General features: G+C 46.0%; 1 pseudogene; it reads left to right on the top strand.

Annotated features, from left to right (window-relative positions):
- The first annotated feature begins 6,495 nt into the window (after positions 1-6,495).
- Positions 6,496-7,040, top strand: LOC100395462 (large ribosomal subunit protein eL28 pseudogene; annotated as a pseudogene).
- The last annotated feature ends 3,889 nt before the right edge of the window (positions 7,041-10,929 follow it).

Raw genomic sequence — 10,929 nt, forward strand, 5'->3', positions numbered from 1 at the left:
AGAGAATAATGTGTCTCCACTGTGGCTGCTTTGTACCTGGACCCATTGAGTAAGCACTGGGGTGGCTAGGCAGGAAAAGAAAACCTCATGCCTGGAATACACACTGATATGGTTTGGGTTTGTGTCCTGTGCTCCATCTGCAGGAGTGGAGGGTCTATTTAAATGGTAGCATCCTGGCTTTCACAGTGTGCTCTGAGTTGATAATAGGCTGGCCTGAGCCTGTCATTCTGTTGTTTCAAGGTTTTTATGACAATTGACAAAAGACAACTAACTCCACTACTCGTATAATAATTTACTTTGCCCAGGCCAGGTGCAGTGGCTCATGTCTGTAATTCCAGCACTTTGAAGGCCAAAGCAAGAGGATCATTTGAGCCCAGGAGTTCGAGAACAGCCTGGGCAGCATAGTGAGAACTCATCTTTATGAAAAATGTAAAATATGAGGCCGGGCAAATTACTTGAGCCTGCAAGATCAAGGTTGCAATGAGCTGTGATCACACCACTGCACTCCTGTCTGAGCTACAAAGTGAGACACTGTCTAGAACATAAAAATAAATAAATAAATACGTCCTTTGCCCCTGTGTCTTTCCAGTGCTGGAGCTATCACAGGATCCAGTATTTCTCCTTCCACCTTTCTCATCCCATCTATCACAAGTTTTGCAATTGTGCTGCTGTAGCACAGGAGCCTCACTGTCCTGCCTACCATGAGCAATGAGGTCTAATATGGTTTGACTCTGTGTCCCCACCCAAATCTTATGCCAAATTCTGGTCCCCATGTTTTGGAGGAGGGGCCTGGTAGGAGGTGATTAAACCATGGGACAGACTTCTCCCTGCTGTTCTCATGATAGTGAATGAATTATCATGAGATCTGATGGTTTAAAAGTGCCTGACACTTTCCCCTTTCTTTCTTTCTCTCTCTCTCCTTCTCTGCCATGGTAAGACACCCTTGCTTTCCCCTTGTCTTCCTCCATAACTGTAAGTTTCCTGAGGCCTTTCAGCCATCTTTCCTGTTGAGCCTGTGGAACTGTGAGTCAATTAAACTTCTTTTCTTTGTAAATTACCCAATATCAGATAGTTCTTTATAGCAGAGTGAGAACGAACTAGTCCAAGTCCAGAATTACATCCTGAAGTCTCAGGATGAGAATGCTTTCTTAGAGCTACTTCTGCTGTTGGCTCTCCTACATTGGGCTCCAGTACAGACCCTGAGGTAAGGATTTGAGTGCATGCCCTTTATTTGGGAAGCAGTCATATAAAACTGAGGGAATAGAGAGGGGAGACAAGGAAGCAAGGAGAGCTCATGAAGAGTATGTGTTAATAGGTGAGGTCCAATCCCACTGGGGACCCTTTAAGGAAGAGTGTGGAACAAGCTTCAGAACTTCACTGAAGAGCAAGTTGGGGTATTTGTCCCAACTTCCCCGGTTGGTTGGGAGTGTTGCCTGTGGCCCTCTAGGCCTACCCTGCATGCAGACAGAACATGCTTCCCTGACAAGAGAACATTCTTGAGCAAAGAGATGCAGAAAACCAACAGTGTGTACAGGGACTGTACTCTGGAGCAGGCCAAGGTGACGGGTGAGGCACCACCAAGCAGCATCTGCAGGTTTTTACCTTTGCTGCCACAGCCTAAGCCAAATAACTGCAGATCCCTTACAGAGCCAGGTTCTGATTCCTCAGAAACTTTATTTTTTATTTTTATTTAGAGACAGGGTCTTGCTCCATCACCCTGGGGAGAGTGCGGTGATGTGATCATGGCTAACTGTAACCTTAATCTCCTGGGCTCAAGCAATCCTCCTGCCTCAGCCTCCCAAGTACCTGGGACTACAGACACCATCACATCAGGCTAATTATTATTATTATTATTTTTTAGAGATGGGGGTCTCACACTGTTTGCCAGGCTGGTCTTGAACTCCTGGCTTCTAGTGATCCTCCCACCTCAGCCTCCCAAAGCACTGGGATTACAGGTGTTAGCCACTCTGCCTGGCCAGAAACTTTCTTACCACCACTGATGGGAACAGCACCTAGAGTGAGGAAGGAAGACAGATTTCATGATTCCATATCCTGCTTAGCCCACAGCATGTTTTCCTTCCTGCAAGAAAGAAAACCCCAATTGAGAGCATGTAGGATCTAGGCAGCAGCTATGCCTTCCATTGGCAGTGTGCACTTACTCCCAGGCCTGCCTCACCTGCCTCAACTGCCTCCTCTGCCTGGCATGCACTCATGGGAGTCACTTCTGCCTGTTTGTGTTTAAGCTGACGAGAATTAGAAGAATAAAGCATTTCTGGCAAGAAGCACAGCTTGCCACTCAAAGTCAATTAGAGATGGGGAACACTGTCATCATGATGCCCCATACCTTCCTTCTGTTTTCTCTCAGATAGCAGAGGGTTATACATGAAGATGAAGAACCTCCTGTGAAGTCAGGTCTAGTAAAATTCACACTCAGACCTCCTGATGCCTAGCGAATGCTCTCACCTCTAGACCAAGTGACCTGACTTTCCTTCCACCTCTGAGTCCCTCCACCCTTGCTGGCAGCTGGAGGAAAGTGATGGGAGTCCTTCACCCTTCTCAGTTCTGTGTTCTCCAGGACACCTCCCAGCACCTCAGCACTGGCCTCTCTAATGAAGAGAGTTGTTATTCACCCCCAAATATGTTTGACTGTGACTTGAGATATGACCAGGTTCCTAGCTACAAATCAGCCCTGTACATAGGAATAAAATTACAGGGAAAAAACATCAATTTTGGCCGGGCATGGTGGCTCACGCCTGTAATCCCAGCACTTTGGGAGGTCGAGGCGGGTGGATCACAAGGCCAGGAGTTTGAGACTAGCCTGGCCAACATGATGAAACCCAGTCTTTACTAAAGATACAAAAAATTAGCCAGGTGTGTTGGTGGATGCCTGTAATCCCAGCTACTCAGGAGGCTGAGGCAGGAGAATTGCTTGAACCCGGGAGGCAGAGGTTGCAGTGAGCTGAGATCGCGCCATTGCACTCGAGCCTGGGTGACAGGGTGAGACTCCATCTCAAAAAAAAAAAGAAAGAAAACATCACTTTCATAAAGGTCAGACCAACCAACAAACACACCCTGGTAGAGTCTGGGTGTGACGGCTTATACCTGTAATCCCGGCACTTTGTGGGACTGAGTCAGGAGGATTGCTTGAGCCGGGAGTTTGAGACTGGCCTGGGCAACATAGGGAAACCCTGCCTCTATTTAAAAAAAAAAAAAAAAAAAAAAAAAACCTTGAGAGAGAGTGAATAGACTAGAAGAACTCACAGATCAAACAAGAAGTCAAAGAAATTAGAGGAAGTTCTTTATCACCTAGGATCATTCCTAGTTGGTCTGGGGTTCTTTGACACAAAGGACGTAGTCTCTGAATCTGTCTGTCTCCCATTATGCCCATTCACAGTGGGCAAATGGTCAAAAACAACCTTTTTGCCTATTTTTTTTGTGAGATCTTGATCTGTTGCCCCAGCTGGAGTGCAGTGGCACAAATGGGGCTCACTGCTGCCTCAACCTCCCAGGCTCGAGAAATCCTCTTACTTCGGCCTCCGGAGTATCTGGGACTACAGACGTGTGTCACCACACCTAGGTTGGTCTCAAATTACTGGGCTCAAGTGATCTTTCCACCCCAGTCCTCTCCAATCATATTTTCATTCTTTCACTGATAGGTGCCAGCTGCAAGGTAGAATTATGTCAGGTACAGTATTTCAGAAAAGGAACAAGGTAACATGGAGAACCTTCCCCCATCCCACTTAAATGCAGGTAGGCTTCCTGGAGGAGGAGGACTTTGAGAGAACACCAGTGGTATTTTCTGATTCCCTAAGCATTTTGCAATCCAAAAACAAGATCTCACCCATGATCACCCTGTGATCCATGTGGACTGTGTTGGTATATGTCAGATGTGAAGGATAAAATCCGAAAGCTTCTGGTCCCTGGTCAAAATGGTCAGTTGCTTCTGGCTTCTGCCCTGCGTCATATGTCCTAGAACATCAGCAAAGATTTTCAGTGAAAGAGAAGCATCAGGATGACATGAAATATGTTAAAATGTTTTTTTGTTTTGTTTTGTTTTGTAAATCCTCACCCTTTGGGAAATGCATAGACCCAGAATGACCCAGCAGAGAATTTAAGGGTGAGAGAAGAAGGCATTGTATTATTCTGTTCTCACACTGCTGTGATGAAATACCTGAAACTGGGTAATTTATAAAGAAGAGAGGTTTAATTGACTCACAGTTCCAGATGGCTGGGGAAGCCTCAAAAAACTTACAAGCAGCAAGAAAGGGAATGAGTGCCACCAGGGGAAATGCCAGGCACTTATAAAACCATCAGATCTCATGAGACTCACTATCACGAAAACAGCATGGGGGAAACCACCCACACAATTTAATTACCTCCCACTGGCTCCCTCCCACACACAGAGGGATTATGGGGATTACAATGCAAGATGAGATTTGGGTGGGGACACAACCAAACCATATCAGGCATGTTGCTGGAAGGGCAGAGTCTACACGAACTCAAGTTGAAGGTACCACTAGACCCCAGGCATATGAAATCTGGGCTTGTTGAAAGACCCTTCTAAAGCATGGGCTGCAGCTGTGCTATGTATGAGGATACAACACACTCAAGTCATTGCAAGTGAATGTCCTACTTTATTCACTTTTTTATTTTATACAAATTGTATAAAATAACAATAAATATGTGCATATCTCTTCAGCTCCATTTTAGACAAAAACATATTTTACCTGCAGAAAATTGTCAGTTTTTTTTTTTTTTTTTTTGAGATGTAGTCTCATTCTGCTTCTAGGCTGGAGTGTAGTGGTGCAATCTTGGCTCACTGCAACCTCCAACTTCCTGGTTCAAGCGATTCTTCTGCCTTAGCCTCCCAAGTAGCTGGAATTACAGGCACTCACCACCACCATGCCCACCTAATTTTTTTGGTATTTTTAGTAGAGACGGGGTTTCATCATGTTGGCCAAGATGGTCTCAATCTCCTAACCTCATGATCTGCCCACCTCAGCCTCCCAAAGTGCTGGGATTACAGGCGTAAGCCACTGCACCCAGCTTGTCAGATATTTTCTTTCTTTCTTTCTTTCTTCTTTCTTTCTTTCTTTCTTTCTTTTCCTTTCCTTTCCTTTCCTTTCCTTTTGTTTTCTTTTCTTTTCTTTTCTTTCCTTTCCTTTTCTTTTTTTTAGATGGAGTTTCACCATGATGGCCAGGCTGGTCTTGAACTCCTGACCTCAGGTGATCCACCCACCTCGGCCCCCCAAAGTGCTAGGATTACAGGCATGAGCCACCGCGCCAGACCTTTTTTTAATTTTACTTTAAGACAGTGTTTCACTTTGTCACCCAGGCTGGAGTGTAGTGGTGCTATCATGGCTCACTGCAGCCTGGAACTCCTTCATTCAAGTGATCCTCCCACCTGACCCTCCCAAGTAGCTGGGACTACAGGTGCACACCACCACATCAGCTAATGCTCTTTTTTTTTTTTTTTTTTTTGGTCTCCCTATGTTGCCCAGGCTGATCTCAAATTTCTGGCCTCAAGAGATCCTCCCTCCTCCAAGAGACCCTCCAACCTCAGCCTCCAGAGTAGCTGGGACTACAAACGTGCACCACCACACCAGGCTACTTTTAAAATTTTTTAGAGAGATCGGGTCTCCCTATGTTGCCTGTGATCCCAAAGTGCTGAAAGTGTGAGCCACCATACCCAGCCAATAGCTCGTTATTTTAATGTAAATTTTTGGTAAACAATTTAAGAACTGCTTTTTTTTTTTTTTTTTTTTCAAAACCTACTTGTGCCAGGCCCAGTGGCTCACGCCTATAGTCCCAGCACTTTGGGAGGCTGAGGTGGGTGGATCACAGGAGGTCAGGAGTTCAAGACCAGTCTGGCCAACATGGTGAAATCTCATCTCTACTAAAAATACAAAAATTACCCGGGCATAGTGGCATGTGCCTGTAATCCCAGCTACTTAGGAGGCTGAGGCAGGAGAATAGCTTGAACCTGGGAGGCAGATGTTGCAGTGAGCTGAGATGGCGCCACTGCACTCCAGCCTGGGAGACAAAAGCGAGACTCCACCTTCAAAGAAAAAAACCACCTACACCTACTTGTAACTGTTGCTAAATGTAGCATATATTCAGGGCAACTTGAATCTATGCTCTGGTTGCAATCCTCAGGCTTGGCCCAAATACACTCTCTACTTACCTTAATTTTACTTGAGCTTCTTCCTTTTAGGTCAACAAATGAAAACCTAAAATACACAACAATGGTCTTGAGAACAAGAAGGCAATAAGTAGCAAAGATACATAGAGTGTTGGGAAAATGGTGAACAGCTGCTGCCTGGCAAAACATTTGGGAAAATTACATCTTGTGCAACTCACATCTCAAGAAAGAGATGAGGTTATAAAATAACTGGCCAGTTTGCAAACAGTCAAGAGGAAATATGGACAGTGCAGAAAATGAAACAGAAATTGTTTAATTTGAAATTAAATTAAAATTAAAACTGTGTCCTTGTCTTTCCGCCTCAGGTCGCCGCAGCCAGAGGAGCCGCCGCCATGTCTGCGCATCTGCAATGGATGGTCTTGCGGAACTGCTCCAGTTTCCTGATCAAGAGGAACAAGCAGACCTATAGCACCGAGCCCGATAACTTGAAGGCCTGCAACTCCTTCCGCTACAACGGGCTGATTCACCGCAAGACTGTGGGCGTGGAGCCGGCAGCCGACAGCAAAGGTGTCGTGGTGGTCAGGAAGCGGAGATCGGGCCAGCGGAAGCGTACCGCCTCCTAGGTGCGGACACCCCACCATGAACAAGAATGCTCGCGCCAAGCTCAGCAGCATCAGACACAGGACACGCAAGAACAAGTACCGGCCCGACCTGCGCATGGCAGCTATCCGCAGGGCTAGCGCCATCCTGCGCAGCCAGAAGCCTGTGATGGTGAGAGGAGGGGAAGCGGAACCGCCCCACCAAGAGCTCCTGAGCCCCTTGCTCCCAAAGCAATGAAGAGTCAGCTGGCCTTCTCAAAAAAAAAAAAAAAAAAAACTATTTCCTAGCATATGAAAGGCATGGCCATCAAACTATAGACTCAAAAAATACACAGATGCAGCTGGGCGAGGTCGCTCACGCCTTTAATCCCTGCACTTTGAGAGGCCGAGGCGGGAGGATTGAGACCATCCTGACCAACCTGGTGAAACCTCGTCTCTACTAAAAATACAAAAATTAGCTGGGCGTGGTGGTGGGTGCCTGTAATCCCAGCTACTTGGGAAGCTGAGGCAGGAGAATCGCTTGATCCCGGGAGGCAGAGGTTGTGGTGATTGTGCCGTTGCGCTCCAGGCTGGGCAACAAGAGCAAAACTCAGTCTCAAAAAAAAAGACACAGCCTGTATTAGTTAGATTTTTGCTGTGTAACAAGCTACCCCAAAACCTAAAATAGCACAAAATATGCATTTTCCTCACAATTCTATACAGGTTGACTGGGTAACTCTTCAAGGCTAGACCAGCTTGGCTTGGGGAGAGGCTCACCCACTATCTGATTGTTGGCAGACTGAGTAGCCTAAGGAAGCCTCAGCTGGAACCGCTGATCTCCGCTTTATCTGGTCTGTCATCTTCCAGCAGCCTTCTTCATAAGTGGCAGAAGGGTTCTAAAACAAGCAAGGGAGGGCAAAGTTTCTTCAAGTCTCTCCTTTCATTGTTTTGCTCACTGTTTTGCTCATTGTTTTTCTCAATCTGGTAACCCCAGATTAAAAGCGTGAGAAATCGAATCCACCGTTGATTATGAGGATTAGCAGAATCACAATGCAAAGGGGTGTGCATACAGCAACTGGAGGAATTTGTGACCATTTTTGCAATCTACCACATGGCCTTAGGGCAAAGACTGAATCAAGGGGGTGATTATCACACCCCATTTGAAGATCTATGTAAAGATTAAGGTGGTGCCATTCAGCTAGACAAAAGGGTTCCTAAAATGATTAACTGTGTGGTCCCACAGAAGCCTGATATGCCTATTATTTATAATCTGATATTAAGTCTAGAGAGGAAAGCATGAAAGAATTGCGGAAATGGACTTTGGCCCATGAAGTTGTCTGAAATCAAATACATAGAAAATAACTCAGTTCAAGAGAGCTATTTTGGCAAAGTGCCCCCAACCTGGCCTGATGGAGACAAGATGTAAAATAATCTCGGTGTTCCCAACATTCTGCAGACAGAGGCTAAAAAATCTTCTCAGCCAACACGGAGGGCACATGCTCCAGTGCCCTCTTCCACAGTGCCCTCTTCCACAGTGCCCTCTTCCAGAGGATGAAAAAGGAAGGACTTTGTGAATATTGAGGAAGGTGTCAAGAGGGACACTCAGGGGTAAATACTCCACTGGGAACTTCGTGTTGCTAAATGCTGTGTTCACGTACCTGTAATAGGTTTATTTCCCAATGCACACAGCAAGTCAACAGGCCAAGACACCAGGCTGCAGCAGAGAAAGAGGTTTAATCATAGGGCTGCTGAATGAGGAGATAGGAGGAAACCACATCTGTCTTCTCAAGGAATTTTGGACTAGAGTTTTAAGGGTTTTGGAGCAGGCTGAAGTATGATCATTGGTTGGTGAAAGAGTGAAGGAGGAAGTCATGGGACAGGGAGATAAACAGTTTTCTCATGCTGATTCCCTTCCTCTGGGGAGGTCTTCAAACTGATTGGCATCAGCTATTTCACTGGAATTCAGGATCTGCTTAAGCAATCTTTAAACAACAGCCTTATGATTCCAACACCATAGATCTTATCTTAAACAGAACCCATATATATATATATATATATATATATATATATATATATATATATATTTTTTTTTTTTTTTTTGAGACAGATTCTCGCTTTGTTGCCCAGGCTGGAGTGCAGTGGCATGATATCAGCTCACTGCAACCTCCCCCTCCCAGGTTCAAGCGATTCTCTTGCCTCAGCCTTCCAAGCAGTTGGGACTAAGGTGCCTGCCACCACAACCCGGCTAATTTGTTTTGTATTTTTAGTAGAGACAGTTTCACCATATTGGCCAGGCTGGTCTTGAACTCCTGACCTTGTGATCCACCTGGCTCTGCCTCACAAAGTGCTGGGATTACAGGTGTGAGCCACTGCACTCGGCCAACCTTTTTTTTTTTTTTTTTTTGAGATGGAGTTTTGTTCTTGTCACCCAGGCTGGAGTGCAATGGCGTGATCTTGGCTCACTGCAACCTTTGCCTCCTGGGTTCAAGCTATTCTCCTGCCTCAGCCTCCCAAGTAGCTGGGATTACAGGCGTCCGCCACCATGCCCAGCTAATTTTGTATTTTTAGCAGAGTCAGGATTTCACCATGTTGGCCAGGCTGGTCTTGAACTCCTACCATCAGGTGATCCACCCGCTTTGGCCTCCCAAAGTGCTGGGATTACAGGCATGAGTCACTGCACCCAGCCTGATTTTTTTTTTTTTTTTTTTTTGAGACATGGCTTCACTCTGTTGCCACACTACCAAGCTGGAGTGCAGTGGCACAATGGGGCTCACTGCAGCCTCAGCCTCCCGGACTCAAGCGACCCTCTTACCTCAGCCCCCCAAGTAACTGGGACTACTGACACACACAAACATGCCCACCTAAATTTTGTATTCTTTGTAGAGATTGGGTTTTGCTATGTATCCCAGGCTGGGATCTCAAATGATCTGCCCACCTCGGCTTCCTAAAGTGCTGGGATTACAGGTGTGAGCCATGTGCCTGGCCCAAAGTCTTATGATTCTAACATCAGAAATCCTGTCTATAGGAACCATGAGGATACAAATAGCCAGTATCTAGTGCTGCTACATGACTTTCCCTTACAAGGAAGGAGACGAAAGTACAGCCTGTTTCATGCTTAATGATAACTGTATTTCTGAGTGCAGTGGCGCAGTCACAGTTCACTGCAGCTCCCAATTCCTGGACTCCACCTCCACCCCCACCTCCACCTCCCAAGTAGCTAGGACTATAGGTGTGTGCCAGCACACATGGATAATTTTAAAAGCTTTCTGTAGAGATGAGGTCTCACTATGTTGCTCCCGCTGCTCTTGAACACCAGGCCCCAAGTGATCCTCCTGCCACGGCATCCACAAGCACTGAGATTACAAGCATGAGCCACTAAAAGGAAAAGTTTTTATTATAGAAATGTTCCTGCTAATACAAAAAAGAGAATAAATATTCCTGCTAATGAAGAAGAAACCAAACATACTGATGCACACCTGTGGTCTGAACTACTCAGGAGGCTGAGGTGGAAGGTTCCCCTGCACCCAGCCTTGACAACATAGCAAGACCTCATCTCTAGAAACAAATAAATACATCCATAAATAAAGAAGGAATGGTAGAATTAGAATATCACAATATTGCATTCCCTAATGAAATAATGAATCTAGGCAGTGATTAAAAGCAGCTGCTGCCGGGCGCAGTGGCTCACGCCTGTAATCCCAGCACTTTGGGAGGCCGAGGCGGGTGGATCACGAGGCCAAGAGATCGAGACCATCCTGGTCAACATGGTGAAATCCCATCTCTACTAAAAATATAAAAAATTAGCTGGGCACGGTGGCACATGCCTGTAATCCCAGTTACTCAGGAGGCTGAGGGAGGAGAATTGCCTGAACTCAGGAGGCGGAGGTTGCGGTGAGCCGAGATCGTGCCATTGCACTCCAGCCCGGGTAACAAGAGCAAAACTCCGTCTCACAAAAAAAAAAAAAAAAAAAAGCAGCTGCTGATAAGTGGATAGGGTGGCTAATGCCTGTAATCCCAGCAATTTGGGAGGCTGAGACAGGAGGATTGCTTAAGGCCAGGAGTTCAAGACTAGCTTGGCCAACATAATGAGACCCTAATTTCTACAAAATAATTTTTTGGGTTTTTGTTTGTTTGCTTTTTGAGAAGGAGTCACACTCTGTCCTCCAGGCTGGAGTGCAGTAACACTATCTCAGCTTACTGCAGCCTCCA

Source organism: Callithrix jacchus, chromosome 5 (genome assembly GCF_049354715.1).
Source record: "Callithrix jacchus isolate 240 chromosome 5, calJac240_pri, whole genome shotgun sequence".
In the NCBI taxonomy this organism is placed as follows: domain Eukaryota; kingdom Metazoa; phylum Chordata; class Mammalia; order Primates; family Cebidae; genus Callithrix; species Callithrix jacchus.